Below are 6,400 nucleotides of genomic sequence, written 5' to 3'. Positions count from 1 at the left end.
TACAACCAACCCTAGGAACAGGCAGCTGATGCATTCATTCATTTATATCTTGCCTTTTTCCCTGACAGGGAGTTAAGGCAGCTTACAGGTGAACTGCTTATTGCTCAGGCAGGCTTTTGAAAACAAAGGTGCAGACAGTGCTTACCGCTGGGCTGCTGTCAGGGCAAACTGTAATTTCTTATTCTAAATGTGTTCTGATGTATTTCAACTATTGTTTGTCATAGAATCATGGAACCAGAAGACTTGGAAGGGACCCCAAGGGTCATCTAGTTCAGCTCCCTGCAATGCAGGAATCACAGCTAAAGGATCTCTATGACTAGTTTATTTTTTATTACTTTGCATTATATAATGTTAATTTTAAATGGAGTTAGCTGCCTTGAATCCCAGCTTGGGACAAAAGTGGGATATAAATTCAATAAATAATAATAAATGTGCATTCATGAGCTGTGTTCATGTTCTCGTCCCCAAATGCAGCTCCCTAGCATTTCACCTCTCATTTGGAAGCCAGGTTAACTTTCACCACCCAACCTGAGCCTTGCTGCTCCCATCTCTCTCACCTAGGAGCAAGGTAACAACAATGTGGTTTCTTCAGCAACCTCTGTCTGACTGTGGAATGGATTTCTCCTCTCCCAACAGCCCTGCACCTCCAAATCTGCTACAGAGGGTTGTGGGGTCCGCGAGAGCTAATTTGTGGGATTCTGTGGGAGGAGGAGAGGAAGGGGAAGTCCCATGGCATGAGCAGAAGTCTCCTTGTGTGGCATTGGATATAACCCAATAAAGAACATAATACACAGTGGATTTCAACAAACCCACTCTAAAAATTAACAATCGGTTCTAACAGTGCAGTCCTGCATGTCTACTCAGGGGGAAGCCCCATTGGGTTCAATGGCATTTACTCCTGTGAAACTACTGAAGGCCACACACAGTATACTGCTAGAATGGGAGACGAAAGATGAAGAGGTAAAATCAGTCATGATCAAATGGGCACAAGATATAGGTCATAATATTATGATGGATGATTGGGAAACCGAATTAAAATTTACAGATTATTCTTTGTTGAAAGAAAATTATATGAAGATGATGTATAGATGGTATATGACACCAGTGCAGTTAGAAGAAATGTATAAAACAAGCTCAAATATGTGTTGGAAGTGTAAAGAAAAGGAGGGGACATTTTACCATATGTGGTGGGACTGTAATGAAATAAAAAAAAATTGGGAAATGATATACAATGAATTCCTCCCTCATGATGCACAATAAAACATGTCTTTCCCTGATTCAGTCTCTACTAGTGATATACAATGAATTGAAGAAAAAGTTCCATCTAACATTTGTTTAAAAACCTGAAGCATTTCTGTTAGGGATTGTAGGAAAAGACCTGCCAAAGAAGTTGAAAAACATCTTCATGTATGCGACAATGGCTGCGAGAGTTTTAATAGCACAAAGATGGAAGACTGAGGAAATCCCGACTAAAGAATTATGGCAAGAGAAACTGATGGACTACGCAGAATTGGCAAAACTGACACATAAGCTATGGGACAAGGATAACTGTGATTTTAAAGATGAATGGGAACCTTGTTCAAAGTATTTAAAGACGCAACAAAGTGAATTGGACTCCTTGGCAGGTTTTGAATAAACACTCACAAACGTTTTATTGATAATAACTACCATAGTTAGACAAATCAAGAATTTATACAATTTTGTAACATGCAAAGAACAGCATTTATAGAGAAACCAGAGATTGGAACTGAGGGAAGTCGGGGTGGTTGGGAAGGGGGGGTTGTTTTATGGGAGGGAGGGGAGAAAAATGGGGGAGATTAAGGATGATATGTTTTAAGATAATATGTTTTGTTTAAATTCCTAATATTTTTTTAAAAAAAACTAATGGCATTTACTCCCAAGTAGATTGGTATAGAGGCTCAGCCTAAATGAGAAAGTTTGGCCAACAGGTGCATACTCCTTGTGAAAGCTTGGTTTGTTGATAGAAACTATTGTATAACATATAAGAGGTTTTTAAAAGGCAGGTGCTCACTTGGTGACAGTAAAAGGGATCTGTCTGGGGAATCTATGGTTTTGTTTCTCATTACAAGGGTGCCCCCGAAAACAAAGTATCCTTGCGCCAGGTGAGGGCACTTGTGACACTATCATTGCTGTGATTGTGTGTCTTGGGAGAAGAGCTCATCAAACTGGGATGGGCCTGTTCTGAAACTGCAATGTCATGAAAACTGCCATGCTTGAAAAATGTCTATTCATTACAAATCAGAATAATTATTGATGACAGACTGGAATAGGTGGGAGACATCTCATTAAACACAGCTATTGGTAAATGTAGGGGTATGCCTGTTTGCCCCTTAAAAAACTCTACATTTTAAAGGAAACAATCCAACTATCAGTTTATGCATGGAAGAATCCCTAGACTTCAACCCTTATCCCAGTCTACATCTGTATTGGAATCAATTTTAACTGCTTTTTATGTATAGTATTGTTGTTAAATGTTAGTATTGTTTTTATGTTTCTTATGTTTGGAATTGTTTTAAATATTTTTTTTAATTTAAAACCACACACCTTTTTTTCTTTTTTTGTGCTTTATGACTGTATCTTGTTTTAATTGATTTTCTAATTGCATATATTATTGTCATAAGCCACCTAGCAACTTTTGGTAAAGGGCGTAAGGCATATTTTAAAAACTATTGACCTAACTCTATGACCTCTATCTGTAGACCAGCCTTTACCAGCTTGTGCCTTCCAGATGCTTTTGGACACCCATCAGTTCCATGGCTGTTCATTTTGTGTACCTGGAACAGCCTTCCCAAACCTTGTGTTCTCTAGATGTTTTTTGACAGCTGTGTTGGCTAGGGTTGATGGGAGTTGTAGTCCCAAATGTTTGGAAGTACTAGGGCAAAGATCAGAGGGCAGGATCAGATTCAATGGCCATACATTGATTTTTGTTCAACAGTAGGAGAAATATATTGATGGTAAGAGCAGTTTGACAATGAAGCCAATTATATGATTGGGCGAAAAGATGCCTGCATTGCAGGGGGCTGGACAAGATTATCTATGTGGTCCCTTCTAACTCTTCCATTCTGTGATTCTTTGATAGTGGGGTGGTGGATACTTTCTCACTGGAGAACTTCAGGCAGAATTTGGGCAGCTATCTGTAGTTGTGGATTGGGCAGGGGTTGGGATAGATGACTCACAGGGACCCCTCCAACTCTTTAATTCTATAATGTGGATATTTGGGGCTTATGTTATGTGCTGCAGTGTTGTTGTTGTTGCATTATGTTAGTTTATGGTTCACCTTTCATATAGATTTCAAGGCAATTTGCAATCATACAATAAAAACAATTTAAAATAGGCTTAAAACAATAGAAAATAGCAACTAAACTAAAAACAACACAAGATAAACATCAAAGGCAGAGGCCTTTTCATCCGACTGGGAAAGTTTGTTGAAACAAATATATATATTCAGTTGTTTCTGGAAAGTACAGATAGCAAGCCCCTGTCATATCTCAATAGGGATGCTGATCCACAAAACAGGGGCCATCACGGTGAAAGCCCTGCACTGAGTTGCTGTGGAGCAGGCTACTGATATTTCAAGAACTCCAAGGAGAGGCTCTCTTGCAGAACACATTGACTTACTGGGGATATACGGGGATACTGAACTGTGCAAAACCTGGAGGATGGTCAACAGCATGATCCAGTTCCAGTACACGTCATGGGTAAAGATTTCATCCATGCCCTGGTTTGAGGGTGCTTGTAGATTTGCAGTAGCAGCTAGAATTGATTGATTGATTGATGATTGATTGATTGATTGATTGATTTGCCTTTATATATAACCTATATATATAACCTTTAAATCTTAAGCTTCTGCTAAGAAATGGGAGCTGAGGCAGCCATGGCTTCTCCTGCCCATTTCCCCTGCCCCAGGCCTTCTCACCTGCTCCTCCCCCTGGCCTGCTGCATTATGCATTTGCAGCACTATTCAATACAACAGGTGGGGAGCAAAAGGAGTGGGAGAGCATCTGGAAGAAGCCACAGTTCCTTCTGTCTTGATTCCACAGCACTGTGAAAGGTAAAGACGGAAACTGCAGCTGGCAACCCTTGGTGGCATCCCCAGATGCCTGAGAGATAACAGCAACCTGGAGGATGTCCATGGCATGGAAGCAAACATAATTAGGAGCCCTGGTGAGAATAACGTTAAGAGAGAAGGCTGAATGAGTGAATCCGTGATGCTTGCCGGGGGATAATGATATTAGTGGACAAATATTTGAAGACTGGAAAAGCCAAGGAGGGCATAAAATAATTCTGCAGAGTATAATTAGGGTAATATTTAATTAAGAATACTGAAATTAAGAATGAGGGCATTAAAAAAAACAAACCCAGATGACTCTGAAAGCTAAATTTTCTGTTTTATTTCTCTGTCAAATTAGTTCTTGCTGAATCAGTTGTGAAAAATCAGGCGTGTACAGTGTAGTGGACTTGGATTTGGGAGACCCAGGTTCAAATCCTCAATCAAATTGCTGTCTTCACAAGGTTGCTGTGGAAATAAAATGGAGAGAGGGAGAACATTATGTTCTTGAGCTCCTTGGAGCATGGGTGGAAACTCAAAAACCACTGGGCTTTTCTAAGCATCTTCTGCAAGCGCTCACTGGGGTCTTTGTAAGTGTCATCTCTAACTTTCCTCAGGATCTAGGAACATTATGGGCATCCGCAATGGCCCCAGTGGTGGGGTAGAGCTGCCTTCCCAACACCAATGTAGCTGCTGCTTACCTGAATGAAGATGAGGCACAGTGTTGGTAGGATCCAGGCTGTGTGGGTGCGTCAAGAGAGGTGCCAGATTGTAGTAGCCTGGAGTCCTTGGGTGCAGTGGAGGATGCTGCCATGTCACTAGTGCTGAAGGAAGAGTCAGCTGCCAGTTCAGTTGCTTCCTGCAAGCTGAATGGGATGTACAATGTCTTGTCCTTCATCTCAGGCAGTAAAATGCCTTGGGATGAGTATATATCCCGATGGGAGGAAAACTCAGTATACCAGCTCCACCATTGGTGTACTTGTTCCCCTGGTTTTCCAGGTGTGTCCCTGATCCACTCTGCTCTGCCAGCTTTTCACCTCTGTTGAAGTTGGAGCTCTGTCATCAGTGAGGCTAGGGTCACAGATGGTGTTGGGGAGGAGACTACGTGCTATTTTCCTTTTTGAGTTTGACCATTGAAGATGGAGATCCACCCTCTTCCACAACCCTTGGACCATCAAGGGCAATAAACCCGCAAGACACAACAATGGATAACATACACACGAAAACTTAACAGAATGTGTCCACTCAATGAACACAGAAATGGTTCATATAGTTTATGAATTTTCCTGCTAGGCCTGATCTGCATGGCAGCAACTGTGAGATGAAGAAAACACTCAGACACCCTTCAAACAGAATAACCTCATGGCGCATGTGTAGCTCAAAGAATTATTTTCATAATAATTTCTTGTATCTTGAATACATCTGGCTGGATGCAGTGTCCCTGCCTTCTATAATTAAAGGCCCCATCCCAGTGTTGCATGAGCACTCAAAAATAATACTTCCAAATCCCAAATGTTTTCCCCCAGACTCTTCTTCACAACCTGTCTATTGAAATCCATAACCTCCCTGGTAAAATCAGTGGATACAAGGAGGAAGCATGGGAAAAGGTAATGCACCATAAGGAACTGGTAAGGCTAGTGTGATGCAGGACCCTGGACAGCTCCCAGAGACAGCAGGAAGTTGATGCAGTTCTGAGGCTCCACACAGATGTGCATAAATAAATTTCAGATTCTGCTTTCTTTAAGAAAAATATCTTCAGCAGGATGGAATTTGGACAGATGTGTCAGGCAGAGGGGTGATTAGCCATTTCCATACCTGCCACCTACGCATTCCCCAACTCCATGTGTGTTTGCTCTCACAAGCACCCCTTTCCTACCACTACTTCTCCATTCAAAACCAGGTTCCTGCATGGCACATGTTGCAGCAAACCCCTAAGTCCTAAATCTGGCTGAGTTACCTCCCAAGACAGACAGTTGGAGTTGGATAGGGTTAATGAGACAACAGATCTGCTGGGGACTGCCTTTAAAAGCCTTGGCAATATGGACAAGTATTTCGTCTTTTTTCCAGGAAATTACAGGTAGAAAATATCTGCACACTTCTCTGGAAGATGAGAGTCAATTTGGTAAAAGGTCATGCTGCTCTCTACCTTTCACTGCTCTTCCAGCTCTTGGCTGGGGATGTCGCAATTAGGTATCAGAGTGCAGTTTCAGAGTGTAAACAGAACAGAGTGCAGTCTGAGGTAGAGAAAGGCACAGAGAGATGAGTTTAGGCTCTTCAGGCATTTTGTTTGTCTCCCTAGAGATCTGGTATGAGGACTTGGACTGCCTGTTG

General features: G+C 41.7%; 1 long non-coding RNA gene across 1 annotated transcript; it reads left to right on the top strand.

Annotated features, from left to right (window-relative positions):
- The first annotated feature begins 388 nt into the window (after positions 1-388).
- Positions 389-4,395, top strand: LOC309361363. The gene is made up of 3 exons (XR_014164449.1): positions 389-568; positions 3,517-3,719; positions 4,062-4,395. It is a non-coding gene; the product is annotated as an uncharacterized lncRNA (long non-coding RNA).
- The last annotated feature ends 2,005 nt before the right edge of the window (positions 4,396-6,400 follow it).

This window comes from Podarcis melisellensis, assembly GCF_964234715.1.
Source record: "Podarcis melisellensis genome assembly, chromosome: Z".
NCBI classification, from domain to species: Eukaryota; Metazoa; Chordata; class Lepidosauria; order Squamata; family Lacertidae; genus Podarcis; species Podarcis melisellensis.
The sequence above is the reverse complement of the archived record's forward strand: the minus strand, read 5'-3'. Positions and strand labels throughout refer to the sequence as shown.